This window comes from Glycine soja, chromosome 15, assembly GCF_004193775.1.
Source record: "Glycine soja cultivar W05 chromosome 15, ASM419377v2, whole genome shotgun sequence".
In the NCBI taxonomy this organism is placed as follows: Eukaryota; Viridiplantae; Streptophyta; class Magnoliopsida; order Fabales; family Fabaceae; genus Glycine; species Glycine soja.
The window spans coordinates 30149253-30165069 of NC_041016.1; positions in this window are offsets into that span (position 1 = coordinate 30149253).

Sequence of the window (15817 nt, forward strand, 5' to 3'; positions counted from 1 at the left end):
AACGTAAATAACAGAAACGAAAATGAAAACAGAAACGTAAATGAAAGTAGAAGAAGAAACAAGAACGAAATTGTAATTAGAAGCAGGAAATGGGAAATTGCATTAAGAACGAAAACAGTAGCATTAGAACAGAAAGAACTTAAAACCCTAAACAAAGCTCTGAATAATGAATGGCATAACAGAATGCCTTGCACGAATCCCAAGGCTACTATTTAAAAAGAGTCACTCAAAGTCACTGAGTCCTATTACAATACAATGTCCCAAAACGAAATAAACACTAAACCACATAAAATAAAATTGCGAAATTTCCTAATTAAAAATTAACTAAGGTAAGCGCTGCTTTTTTTGCCCTCTTCAAGTCCACAACCAAAATCCGGATTAAGCCCAATGTTTCATTAATTCCTGAAATTAGATTAAAAACATCAAATTAGCTAAATGAGACCAAATAATAAAACTGCCTAATTAATTGACAATTAAGACCAATCAGTAATTAAAATGGTGCAAAAAGGGTTTAGAAAATAGAAGAAAATGATGGCACATCAGCGGCGAGACACAGAATGACCATAATTTGTCTCTGCATGCCACCGGAAACGATCGCCTCTAGATGGCGAAAAGGTGCACGGAATGACCATAATTTGTCTCTGCCCACCTCTCGACTTACTGTCCCCGAATGACAAAGGGCGCAGAATCTGCCTCTGCGCGTTTATCACTCGACTTTGCGAAATCTGAATGACAAAGGGCGCAGAATCTGTCTATGCGCGTTTATCACTCAACTTGCTGTTCCTGAATGATAAAGGGCGCAGAATTCGTCTATGCGCGTTTTTCACCCAATTTGCGAAATCTGAATGACAAAGGGCACAGAATTCGTCTATGCGCGTTTACCACTCGACTCGCTGCTCCTGAATGATAAAGGGCGCAGAATCTGTCTCTGCGCGTTTACCACCCAACTTGTTGTTCCTGAATTATAAAGGGCGCAGAATTCATCTATGTGCGTTTATCACCCAATTTGCGAAATCTGAATGGCATAGCGTGCAGAATTCGTCTATGCGCGTTTACCACCCAACTCGCTGCTCCTGAATGATAAAGGGCGCAGAATTTGTCTCTGCGCGTTTACCACCCAACTTGTTGTTCCTGAATGATAAAGGGCACATAATTCGTCTATGCGCGTTTATCCACTCAGCTTGCTGCTCTTGAATGATAAAGGGTGCAGAATTTGTCTCTGTGCGTTTACCACCCAACTTGTTGTTCCTGAATGATAAAGGGCGCAAAATTCGTCTATGCGCGTTTATCCACTCAGCTTGCTGCTCTTGAATGATAAAGGGCGCAGAATCTGTCTCTGCGCGTTTACCACCCAACTTGTTGTTCCTGAATGATAAAGGGCGCAAAATTCGTCTATGTGCATTTATCCACTCAGCTTGCTGCTCTTGAATGATAAAGGTCGCAGAATCTGTCTCTGTGCGTTTACCACCCAACTTGTTGTTCCTGAATGATAAAGGGCGCAAAATTCGTCTCTGCGCCTTTATCACCCAATTTGTGAAATCTGAATGGAAAGGGCATAGAATTCGTTTATGCGCGTTTACCACTTGACTCGCTGCTCCTGAATGATAAAGGGTGCAGAATCTGTCTCTGCGCGTTTACCACCCATCGAGCGTGCGAATGACCGTAATCTATCTCCGCATGTCATCGGGCCCGCCGCCTCTGGATGACAAAAGGTGCAGAAGACGACGTTAGTCTCTGCGTGCTATCATGCTTTGAGTCTTAGAGATAGCAAAAGAAAGTTTAAATGGATAACCACTCGGGTATCTCCGCATGTCAGGTGACTCCAGTGTCAGTATGACAGAAATTGTTTGCGCGGAAGATGACGTAAATCTTCACGTGTCAACGAGCTTGTTGGCCGCGATTGACAAAGGATGCAGAAGATGATGCTAGTCTCTGCGTGCTATCATGCTTTGAGTGTTATAGATAGCAAAAGAAATTTTAAACGGATAACCACTCGGGTAGCTCCGCATGTCACGTGACTCCAGGGTCAGTATGACAGAAATTGTGGGGCGGCCGACAAAAGCGAGGCTCTTGCTCCTACGTATGCTCAATGAGGAACTCAGACCTACATAGTTCTGGATAACTTGTGAGACTAAAAATATTCTCGGTGTTTTCTTCACTAAAATGCGAACATGCTTTAGTAAAGAGAGAAAACTTGAAACTAATCAGAGCAACATATGCTTTTCGGATGAAAAACAATGTACCTACCGGGGAAGGGGAGTATGCTGATGAAATCTTCTCATAACCACAAATGAGATTTTGGATGTTAGCATTTCGTTTCTAAATGACCATTTAGAGGAAACACTGGGTTCAACAAAAATAGAATAAAATCACTCAAAGTGTATCAATCTCACATGGGTAAGTGTTTCATCCTAATTCTGAACCATAGATATACCATGACTTGATTTTGCAAATTATTTCCTATCAAATCAAAGATTACGTGCGTGATCATGGATCAGTAGGACTTTTTCTTGGGAATGGTGTTGTTTTTGTGGGAATTTTGGCTTTGAATGTTTTTGGCCTTTTCCTTTTCTGTTTTTGTTGTTTTTGTTTAGTGTGAGGCGAACAAGTCACCGACGCACAGGATTTTGGTTGGTAATCAAAGGGAGAGGGCCACTTTAGGTCGTGGTTTCCTTTTTTTTTTTTTTTTCTTGGTGACAATTTTGTATTGTTCAGATATTGTCTGGTCCAAAGACCTTTCTGCACATTTCTTCTGTTTTCTTCCGATCTTTGATCGGGGATTTTCTTTCTCCTCTTTTTTTTTGCTTTCTCTCCCTCTTTTAATTGGGAATTTTCTTTTCCTTTTTTGCTTTCTCCCTTTCTTTGATTGGGGATTTTCCTTCTTTTTGTGTTTTCTACCCAGGGCAAGGATTGATATTCTCACCCTGGGTCAAGGTTTATGGTAAGTTGGTATTTTGGCTCAAGGCTTGTAGCACGGATGGACATGATATATGTCAGGGTTTGGTTTGGTTCAAGGATAAAAGGGGATGTCCCACATTATTTCCATGACACAAATGCAACAATGATGATTTGGAATTTGTATGCAAAACTAGTCATGCATGCACCTATGTGGACACTCAAGTGTCAAACTTTTATGGTCATGTGATGCTAGGGCTCAAGATTCATTTCCTCTATTTTAGTCAACCCAGTGTTTCCAAAATATGTTCTTTTATCAATTTGTGCATTCATCTGAGTCTATCTTGGGTGTTCGGAAAAACTTTCACAACATTTACCCTTTAAATGTGTACACACATTTTTTTCAAAAACTGGTTATGATCAGTGAATTTTTTCAAAGAAAATGCTGGAAGTCATCTCTTTTCAAAAGCATGTTGGTTTTTCAGCTAGACAACTTATTTTTCTCTTTTATCTTTTTTTTATCATCTGTTTATTTCTTTTTCTAGTTTGTTTTTGCTTTTTCCTTTTTTTTCATGAGGTATTTTGCTACCTAAACATGTGTATATTTTTGTGAGGTATTTTTGCTATATACATGCATATCCAAGGTATCTTGCTACCTAAACATACATACATACATACATACATATATATATATATATATATATATATATATATATATATATATATATATATATATTGTGAGGTATGACTACCTTCTAAGCTTGTGCTTGTTTTATTTAAATTCCTAGGATCAAGAGCAACTAGGCGTGTCCTACTACAAAAAGTGATCAAATAACAAGCATAGATTCAAAAGGTACTAGGTTGCCTCCTAGTAGCGCTTCTTTAACATCTTGAGCTGGACGCATGATGACTTGTCGGTCACGGACCTATTACTTTGCTTACCTTTGGCTTTGGACTTGGTCACCTATAGGTCGGCCATGTGTCATATGCATACTTACCTATGTCGCGATGGCATGACATTGCCGGGGGGTACGGGCATCCTGTAGGACTGATAGAGGCCCGTAACCAAAGTTGGAAACCCCAGGGCCATTGGGTGTCTTGTGGGCGCGACCCCTGCAAATAGCAGATGGCATTAGAAATCAGTTGGAAATAATGCATACCTACCTATGTCGGGACGGCATAGACCAACTGATACTTCCGCAGGGGGAGATCGACATTACGGTTGCTGGGCAAAATGTTGCTAAGTAGCAACGCCATTTATATCTATGTAAGAGTGGTCATGTTGGTGTGCATGATCCACACTCGTCTCTTTACAATGGCACGGGTGAAAGCTTGCCTCGGTACGCACAGTAGTTGCGCGATAGTCTTTCTCTGGTTGTGCTCGCACAGTTGGCCCTCCTTTGAGATCAAGGGGTGGCCCGGGAAAAAGAATGGTTGAAGGGAAATTACTGGTCCCTTAACTGGGAGCCCAAGTCTTGGTTAAGCATTAAGGGCAGAGGACCTTAATTCCTCTTAAGGTGTGGATATGGAGCCCACTAAAAGTGAGGACACATAGCCCCCAAAAGGCGAGGGAGAGCGCAGCCCTCCGAAGGCCAGGACGTGTCGCCCTCTAAAGGCGAGAGCGTGTAGCCTTCTGAAAAGGGGGACGTGTAGTCCTTTGAAGGCGAGGGCGTGTAGCCCTCCGAAGACGAGGACGTGTAGTCCTCTCAAAGGGAGGACATATAGTCCTCTGAAGACGAGGGCGTGCAGCCCTCCGAAGGCGAGGATGTGTAGTCCTCTCAAGGCGAGAACGTCTAGTCCTCTAACGGTGAGGGCGTGTAGTCCTCTGAAGGTGAGGGCGTGTAGCCCTTTGAAGATGAGGGCGTGTAGCCCTTTGAAGGAGAGGACAGGTAGTCCGCTGAAGATGAGGGCGTGCAGCCCTTTGAAGGCGAGGGCGTGTAGTCCTCTAAAGGTGAAGGTACATGACCCTCTAAAGGCGAGGACGTGTAGTCCTCTGAAGGTGAGGGCGTGTAGCCCTCTGATGGCGAGGACGTGTAGTCCTCTGAAGGTGAGGACGTGTAGTCCTCTGAAGGTGAGGGCGTGTAGTCCTCTGAAGGTGAAGGTACATGACCCTCTGAAGGCGAGCACATGTAGTCCTCTGAAGGCGAGGACTCGTAATCCTCTGATGGCGAAGACATGTAGTCCTTTGAAGGTGAGGGAGTGCAACCCTCTGAAGGCGAGGACGTGTAGTCCTCTAAAGGTGAGGGCGTGCAACCCTCTGATGACGAGGACATATAGTCCTCTAAAGGTGAGGGTACTAGTACCCAAGGGTCCATCCTTATGAGAAAGCAAGAGATCGACTCATTGAGAGAGCCGATCATCCCAAATTCAAAAGATTAGATGTAGGAAATCTATGTAGTTAACATGATGTTTAGTGATGCAGAAGCATGCAACCTTTGTTGTGAAATTTGGTAAATGCGGATTTCATATGAAACAATGCAATGTAATGGAATGTTCATAACATTCTTTCCCTATTTTGTGATTTTTCATTTTGATTTAATTTTTTGGAAAACACAGATTGACTGTCCTTTTGAAAGAGGTGATAATTCATGCAACCTTGTCCTATCTTTTGCAAATCTTTTCGGGAACTCCCTTAGAGTATATGTTCTGTTTGATTTAGTCACTTGACCATTTTGGAGTGACGGCAATGGAGCTGTTTGACATTTAATCAATCCATTAAAATTTCGGGGTTTGTCCCCCCTTTATAAAAACATCAACGGGTGAGAACTTTTGATCTGCCCCTAGGTTCGCTTGAGGCTCATGCACGGTGCTCCTCATTGCCCCAGTGTAAGGCTTTGAGGTACCAACCGTTGTCTTTCGTCATGACCTTGTAGCAGGGAACCTATTGGGTGAGGACTTCTAATCTACCCCTAGGTTCACTTAAGGTTTATGCATGGTGCCTTTCATTGCCCCAGTGCAGGGCTTTGAGGTATCAATCGTTGTCTTGTTTTCACAACCTTGTAGTGAGGAAGAATGAAAGAAGCGGTTGATTCTTGCAAAAAGAATTTTCCAAGGATGAGAAATAGTTGAAGGATTTTTTTCAGTTGATGGATTAAGTCAAATGACTCATATGTAGAAGCAAGATGTTTTGATGATGTCAAAGGATCAAGTGCTTCTAAGTTTTATTCAAGACAAGAATCCAAGAATCCGAGAAAATCAAGATATATGATCAAGTTGATCTCTAGAATCTTAGGAAGAAGTTTCCAAATTGGAAAAGCAAAAGGTTTGGCCAATGAATTCTATCTAAATCATTTCAATTTGAGATTTACTCTCTGGTAATCGATTACCAGCGACTGAAAATGTTTATAACAGTCATTAGAAATTTGAATTCAAAATTTATAATGTGTAATTGATTACACATGGATGGTAATTGATTACCAGAGGGGATTAAGTTCGGTAAGGGCGCCATAAAGCGTTTTTTTTCGGCTAACAATGATTAAGTTCATTTTTATTTTATTTTATTTTATTTTATTATTTTTTATATTTTTTTTCAAGGAAAGAATGCAATGAGCAATGCAACCAATGAAAAGCATGGATGTATGTGAATGATACACAGTTGAAGTATTGCGAATTTTTACGCAGGACATGGGGTTGAATAAATTTAGATTTTTCAACATGGTCCATGGCATCTTGGTTAAGGTGAAACTACAAGTAACAAGGGCATCAACAGTCCTAAATGTGTTTGGCAGTAGACGAAGCAGTGATGTAACTCGATTCATCTTTTGCCCCAATTTTTGCTAGATGGTTACTTCCATACTTCAACTTGACTTGATGAACTTTTTTCGAAAAAGCATGAGCTTAATTCAACCCTATAATCCAAGGAATGGCAATTCGGTTGCCAATACTTCAACAACCTTTCATAGGGATGAATGACTCGAGCATACTTTAAGCTATGCATGGAAAATGTGATTATGAAATTGAGATGCCCGAAGAAACATCATTTCCTAGTTAACTATGCATTAGGTACCATGTTCACTCATTTTGTTTTTTAAGCGAAACGGGTTTATGATCCCAACATGGTTGGCTCATGGTACCGAATATATGCAACCAAGAATGCATCATGAATTTTCATGCTTCCCTTTTTGTTTTTGTTTTGTAGAGGAAAATGCAAGGATCATGCATGAGCGAACATGAAAGCAAAAGGGTATGCAGTTTGTAGAACAAAAAGTATGTTGAACGCATATGCATGATGATGCAATGACTCATGCAAAATGTGATGTTGGAATATGATAACGGACAAACGCAGGAACGATATGTCCATTATGATGCCATGAAGAGATGCTTATGCGCTGCATGATATGAATGCATGCTAGAGATAAAATGTGGGAGTGACTTGATTCGCAATGATCTTTGGAGTAAAAACATGGGATAAACTCATTTTATTCAAAAAGTTTATAACAAGTCAAGATCTGAGTGACAACACAAACTTCCTAGCGGTTTCTGATTATATGGGCTATTAAGTCTATCATATGCTGACAATAGCTGAGAAGTCCGTGGATCTCCTCGGGGGCGGAGTAGGTGTCCGCCATTACTTTGGCCTTGGCTAGCAATCGGGGAAGTTCTTGACTCTCGTTCAAGGTAAGAGCAAATCGGTCAATCCACATTGTTGTTTCTTGATGTAACGAGTCGATCACCCTTCCTCTAGCCTCCTTTTCCGCGTATACTTGGGCATACTCGTCCGCCAGTCTATGCTCGTGGGCCGTGGCTAGATTTAGTTCTTCTTGGTATTTGCTTACGATAGCTAACATGCTGGTCTCTGTCTCGCATAACTACTGAGACAAGTTTCTTTTGAACCTTGAGCAAACCTTCAACTCATCTTTCAAGATCAAACTGTCTACTCGTGATTGGTCCCTTTCCTCTCTCCAGAGCTTAAGCTCGCTGTTACTGCCCCACAGAGCCCCTCGAAACTTGTTCCGACCGTGCTCTTCCTTACGAGCCCTCTTGGTTTCTTGTTCCAAGGCTTTGGTGGTAGCTACATTCATATCTCTCATTTCGGCATTCTCCTTTCGGATCTTCAGAGCTGCTGATTTGAACCTTTCTTTGACTGTTTGGGCTTGCTCGAGTTCTGCCCTAAGGACCTGCACCTCTTCGTCTTCCTCTGGTGCCTTAACTTCCTCCCTTTTTGCGGTTCTCAAACTCAGGAGCCAATCCAAACCTTGCACGTGGGCTCTCAACCACTTACGGTAGCCACTGATGGGCCCATTGTTGTTGCCCCTGAGTTCCTTGTCCTTCTTTTGCAACACCTCCCATGCCTTGCGGACCTTCTGAAGTGTCTCCACGTTGGTCTTATTGAAACCACGTGAAATGACAGGCGTGAGCTCATCCTCTAGTGGCGCCCCTCTCATAGGGTAGCCAAGTTGTCTTATAGCAAGAACGGGATTGTAGCTGATGCAACCCCTCGTCCCCATCAAGGGAACATTTGGAAATCCTCCGCATGAAATAAGAACTCTGGTTCTTCCTTCCTTCCATCGAGGGAACCAGTTGACAGATGCTCCTTCTTTGCTTGCTAAGAGTTGGTCCCAATTTGCCCCTCCTTTCTCTATGCATGAAAAGGTGCGAAACTAACCATACATAAAGAGCTGGAGTACAACAAACAATCCTTGTATTTCTCTTTTCACATCTTCAGTCGAAGGTGTCATATAAATCGGCTAGCATAGCGACAATCGGGCTTTCCTTGTGGTTATGATAGGCAAGAAAAGCGTCGATCGCTGCTAGGTCCACCAATCCATCCACATTCGGAAAGAGGACTCCTCCGAAGATCAACAGTGTGAGAATATCTATGAACGGGGCCCACTCGCCTTTACCTACCAAGATTCTTGCTTTTGCCTCCAAATATTTTCTTGGTATTCCAACCACCCCATTTTCGACTTGCTTCCTGTGGTCTAATTCCTGCGCCGAGATTTGGACTATCTTGGAAATTCTAGCTAATGAGGGATAGAACCCTGAGAAGAGGTATGGTTTCCTTCCCCCTAGAGGGCATCCTAGGATCTCTTTAAATTCTTCTACCATAGGTGATAGCTGGAAGTCCCCAAAGGTGAAGCACCTCAACGGCTGATCATAATACTGGGCGAGGGAGGCAATGGCCTTTGTGGAGACTTCTACCATGGCTAAGTCCCAGATTTTACCGTAAGCTTTGTGAAAAGCTTACCGCTGGAGCTAACCCATTAACTGCCCTAACTCCTTTAGACTGGTGGTCCCTAGGCTCTTGACCTTGACTTGATAAAACCTCTTTTTAAGTGAAGGCATTTGACTTGACCCCATGTTTTACTAAAGTGAACAAAAATCGGTGCAAATCAAAACTCCGACATCTATCATGGGTGGAATGGATGAATGCATGAAGAAATACATATGACACAGATGCAATTTATGAATACAGGAGCCTGGGAAATTGTCTCTGTATTAAAGAAGGTGGCACGGACCCTCCATTGGTTTGCCAAAGAGAGGGGATCGAAACAGAATCCGCGCGTGATGCATATGTGAAAGGCACAACGCGGGAGTGTACATAGTATGACAATATTCACAAAATATAAGCAAAAGGGTACATGACACTTATGCATGGCAGTGTGAAAAAATGGCATGTAGCGTGTCCACTTCGTGCCCCTATTCAAGGGACCTATATGGGAGGGAGCCAACTAGGCTTTTAGTGATAATTCCCAAGGTGGTCATATCTCTCTTGATGGTCTCTAGAGGTATCATCCCCTTCGAAGAACAAATTGCAGCAGTAGGGACTACTAGCAACAATATGTTATCAAAGAGAAAAACTCTAGATGAGGGTTCACTGTAACCAAGCAAGTCGCAGACCTAGCATGATCACATATTCACCTCGACTTCTTAGGGTGTGTTTGGTTTGCATTTTCATTTCCTGTTTTCATTTTCAAAAACATTAGAATTCTAAAAATATGTTTGGTTTGACTTCTTGTTTTCTGTTTTCATGAAATAAAAATACTGAAAATTTATGATATATTGACTTCTTGTCTTTTTGTATTTTTAGATTTGCTTAAAATTACATTCATTGTTACCACAATTTTATTTTACCCGAAATAAGGTTTCTGTTCTCAACTGAAAACACTAAAAACGAAAATTTATTGTTTTCATTTTCTGGTTGTTTCCTGTTTTCATTTTCACTGAAAATGTTTTCAGAAATCCAACCAAACACATTTTCATCACCGTTTTCTGTTTTCAGTGAAAATGAAAACAGAAAACAACCAAACCAAACACCCCCTTATGTTTCCACGAGCTCGGGTATAGGGCCCTTTTTTTCAACTCACCGTGTGTGCAAATAGTGTTGGTGTTTGTGTGCATCAAATGGATAAATATTTACCTCATGCATACATTTTAAAACGCACTAAAAGCATTAAAGAGTTATATATATAAGAACATAATAAAGGGAAGCCAACAAAGGAGAAAGTCATGGTAAAACATTTGCACAAGATTAAATGGCCTAAGTCTCTAAAACAGTCCCCAGTGGAGTCGCCAATTGTCGCAACCTACCCTTCGGCGGGAGGGCGACGCGTGACTCACGGGTGCGTGTTCCAAGAAAGGAATACGTGCGGAGTCGCCACCAATGATTATTTGAGGAAAACGTCGGAAAAACCAGAAAAGACGTGATCTACGAACTCTAAGTGAAAGGTTCGGGAGTTGTATTTACGCACGGGAAAGGTATTAGCACCCCACACGTCCGTCACAAGAGACGGTAGCCTTTAATCAAATGTGCAAATATGACTTCAATTTATATTCTTTTCCCTTTTTACGTTCTTATGTCTTTTTATGCCTTTTTATGTTTTTATCTTTTTGTGATCGACAAGGGCGTTTCCCTTTGCTCCTACGTATTCCTCAATTGTGATGAGAAAATCAGACCTACGTAGTTCTTTTGTGAACAAAGCGTTTTGGTTAAGTTATTTTTTTATCCTTTTTTTTCAAGATATGTTTATATTGAATGAAAGGTCATTTAAGGCGTTGGACCATTAGACAATCTTTCGATTCTTTTGAAAAGTGTGAAAACATTAAGGCATTGGACCATTAATGATTTCTTTATTTTTGAAAGAGGTAACAAAGTTACATATTGATTTTAGGCTTTTTTTAGAAATCTACACTTAACCAATAAAAGCGGAAAAGACCATTTCAAGGCGTTGGACCTTTGAAAATGGCTTTTTTAGGCGATGACAAAAGTATGGTTTATGAATTGATTTTAGCCTTAGTTTCACTTTGGTTATTAGTCAATTCAATTAAGAAAGAAAAATTTCAAAGAGAAACGTCCGATTGATTTTTTTGTTTTATTTTACTAAAAGATATTTTTTTATTATTATATTATTATTTTACCTCTTTTTGGTTTCCAACGTGGTTACGGCATGACCGAACGGTCAGATTTCATTTTAACAGAAATTAACGGATATTACAATTAAAACGATTGGTGGAAATTTATTTTATTTTTTGATTAGGCGAGAAATGACTTAAGTAAATGACTAAAGCACTTCAAAGGGGGGTACGGAAAGTAAATGAAATGAAAATAAAAGCATGTGAAACAAATGAGGACCACTAAGGGTACATAGAATGAATTGAAAAGTTCGATTTCGGGAACTTACCGGTTGAAGACCGAAGAAGAACGAAGAACGTCGAATAACGATTGAAAATCTTCGCGAAATCACCCACGGAAACGTTACGGAAGCGCCTCGGCTTGGATTTTCTTCACGGAAACAATTTTTCTCACTAATTTTAAGTGAATCTCAGATACCAGGAGGGTTGAACATTTTTGTTCTTCTCTCCTTCCCCTATTTATTGGAAAAGGAAGGAGATGCTTGCCACCCAGCTCACCCAGGCGAGCTAGGTTGCTTCCTCCAAAACCAACCGCCTTCTGGAGGAACATCCTGGAAGGCCCAAGTGGGCCTGGTTGCTATTTGAACCCCCATTTTTACTAAATACACCCCTGCCTTTTTTTGGTGATTCTTTTTCCGTAAAGTTACGGAAACTTACGAATTTCGTAACAATACTTGTTTTCTTTCCGTAATGTTGCGGAACCTTACGGATTACGTAACCATCTCTTTTTTGCCTTCCGGAACGTTACGGAACTTTACGAATTGTGCACTAACACTTCCTTTTAATTTTCGGCATGTCACGAAACTTCACTGATTGTGCTACAACGCTTTTCTTTTGGCTTCCGGCATGTCTCGAAACTTCACAAATTGCCTAACGATGGGTGCCAAATACCTCGAAGTGGTCAAACGAGGGTCGCATCCCAACAACGGATGGTCTCCGGACGAAATTAGGGTATGACAGTAGGCATTATGATAATTATTATTACATTGATAAAATCTTATGAAGTTTATCTAGAAAGTGGAGACCACATGTTACAACCTTAAGAGATATCAAGAATCTTGATTCAATTCTTGAAGAGCTCCTCAGAATCTTTAAAGTTCATGAGCAAGAGCTTGCTCTAGATGAAGGAATAAAGAATGGGAAATCTCAAGCCCATACGGTTCAAAGGCCAAAATGCAACTTTGCGTCCAAAGCCTTTGCTGTGAATAATCCTTGGAATGATGATAAAAAGATCTTCAATTTTGTTATAAATAAGCTTTGGCCAATTATGCCATTTCCAAGGTTAAATTAAGCTCAGAAGTAAGAACCTCTGCACTTGAATAATTGGGCTGCAAGTTTGGGCTTTTGTTTTGTGTAATTAGTTTAATTAGGCAGATTAGATGGGCCTAATTAAGGCCATCCAGTCCTTTTGAGTAGTCACTCTATATATTAGAGTTAGTTACTTACTTCATTTTGTACAAAACAAAAATCAGTTACTTCTTGTGCAAGTTTTCTCTTTTCTCTCTTTTTCTCTCAATTGTTCTTCATTCCTCTTCATCTTTTCACTTATGTTCTTCCATTTTCTTGCACAAAAATTTGTGGTTTTTCCTTTTTTTGATGATCACGAAGGGCTAAACAACTAATCTATCCAAGGATCCACTCCAAGCAAGGCTGAACTTGAGTTTTGGTTTAGTATTTGAACACTTTGTGAATGTTCGAAGAGATTGATTTGATTGAACTTTCTCTAATGCATTCGAGTGAACTTTCACACTGACCATTATTCATAGTAATTGTGATAATTCTATTTGCATTGGTTTGGTGAATTGGACAGATGCTTTTAAACTTGATTTGTATTTTATTCATGTTCTATTTTGTTTCCTGAACTTTGTTTTTATTTCACATTCCTTTAGTCGCTTACAAACTATTCAATAAAATTCCCTATCCTACTATAGATAATGTTTTACTGGTTAAAGGATTGAAGCATATTGAGTATAAATAAATTATGTGACAGTGGATACAATGTCACCTTTAATAAGGATATGTGTATCATCTAGAATAAGGACAACTCTTCACTCTTCTTTGCTAAGATACAAGGAAATCTCTATAAGACTTGAATTGGTGATCTGTCCAGTCAAAAGATGTCATTCTTACTCTCAGTCAAAGAGCATCATTGGGTATGGAATAAGAAGCTTGGACATCCCAGCTTGAGGTTAATCTCAAAGCTTTAAAAGCATAATCTTGTAAGAGGACTTCCAAAGCTATCGTATCAAGATTCATTTTGTGAAGCTTCCCAAAAAGGGAAGCAAGTAAAAAGTTCTTTTAAAGCCAAAAAAAATCTTTCCACTTCTAGGCCTTTTAGAGCTCCTACACCTTGACCTTTTTGGACCAACCAAGAATACACCCCTCTTTGGATGCAGGTATGGTCTGGTCATAGTGGACGATTACACCAGATGGACATGGGTTAGGTTCCTAACCCATAAGGATGAGTCTTTTGATACCTTTTATAAATTTTGTAAAATGATTCAAAATGAAAAAGGCATTTGTATGTCTTCAATTATTTTTTGAAAATTATTTTTTTGAAAAATTATGTGAAGAGAATGGTATTCACCAAAACTTTTCCACTTCAAGAACAACACAACAGAATGGAGTTGTTGAGAAAAAAATATATCTCTTCAAGAAATGGCTAGAACAATGCATAACGATCACTTAACTCCCAAACAATTATGGGTTGTAGCAGTAAACACTGCTTGTTATGTACAAAATAGAATTTATATAAAGCCAGTCCTAAAGAAGACTCCCTATTGTTAGAGATAGGGGGAGCAACATAAGCAACATGGTGAACAACCTAAGACTAAAGTTTGAAGCTCAAGAAAAAGCTTGAAGAAGCTTTCAAGATGTTTTGGCTTTTACATGCCTAACTCCCTTGAGTTGCATTTGTATTGGTTGTTATCTTGATTGTTGCATCTTAGTACATTTGATATTTGTTTTGCATTGTGCATCACCATAATGTGTGCATCATCTTTGTTTTAATTAATTACAGATTTGTCGTAATCAATTACAACAAGTTGTTTGAAGCTTAAAGAGTTAAGTCTTGTATTGGTTTAATTAAGTATGATAGTATTTTAATCGATTACACTGTTGTTTCAGACAATGATTGATTTATTCAGAAGTCTTTGCTTTAATTGATTACTTCTCTCTCGTTTAGTTGTTCAGAGGTGAACAAGAACACTTTAATCGATTACTTAGGTCATCAAATCGTTTACATTATTCTTGAGTTGTTTTCCAGATGTTAGATGAACACTTTAATCGATTACTTAGATAATCTAATCGATTACTTTATACATTTAATCGATTATAGACGATTATAATTGTTTTCTCTATAAATAACAAGCTTGTGTTCACATCTATATGTCAAGAGATCAATAGAGAATACTCAATACATCTTGATAATAACATCTTAGCCTCGTGTAGAAGCAAAGCTTCATGGTGAATCAAAGGTGATTCGAAGGTGTTTTGATGATAACAAAAGATGATGACAAAGGAGATGACAAAACGTTCAAAGATCAATCAAAGAACAACTCAAGTGAATCAAGAACAATTTAAGAGTTCAAGATAAGAATCAAGCAGAATTCAAGACTCGAGAAGAAAGTTTAGAGTCAAGAATCAAGATTCAAGGTTCAAGATCTCAAGAATCATGATCAAGATTCAAGAATCAAGAGAAGGCTTAATCAAGATAAGTATGAAAAGTTTTTCTCAAAAATTGAGTAGCACATGATTTTTCTCAAAACATGTTTACCAAAGAGTTTTTACTCTCTGGTAATCGATTACCAGATTGTTGTAATCGATTACCAGTAGCAAAATTATTTTGAAAAAGTTTTCAAATTGAATTTACAATGTTCCAATTAATTACAAAAAGTTGTAATCGATTACAATGTTTTGGTAATCGATTACCAGTGCCTTTGAACGTTGAAATTCAAATTCAAATGTGAAGAGTCACATCCTTTCACATAAAAGCTTTGTGTAATCGATTACACTGATTTGGTAATTGATTACCAGTGATTGTTTATGAATAAAATCAAAAGATGTAACTCTTCAAATAATTTTTTACTTTTTCAAATTGGTTTTTAAGTTTTTCTAAAAGTCATAATTCTTCTAATGGTTGTCTTGACCAGACATGAAGAGTCTATAAAAGCAAGGCTTTGTTTTGCATTTCAAGAATCTTGAATACTTTTACAATCAATCTCTTACAATCCTTTACAAGCCTTGAATCTCTTTGAACTTCTTCTTCTTTGTACCAAAAGCTTTCTAAAGTTTTCTGGTTTTCTAAACCTTGAAAACTTGTGCTATTCATCTTTTCATTCTCTTCTCCCTTTGCCAAAAAGAATTCGCCAAGGACTAACCGCCTAAATTCTTTTTGTGTCTCTCTTCTCCCTTTTCCAAAAGAACAAAGGACTAACTGCCTGAATTCTTTTGTGTCTCCCTTCTCCCTTGTCAAAGAATTCAAAACGACACAGTCTGAGAATTCTTTTGATTCTTCCCATTCCCTTATACAAAAGTGTTCAAATGACTACCCGCCTGAGAATTCTTTTGT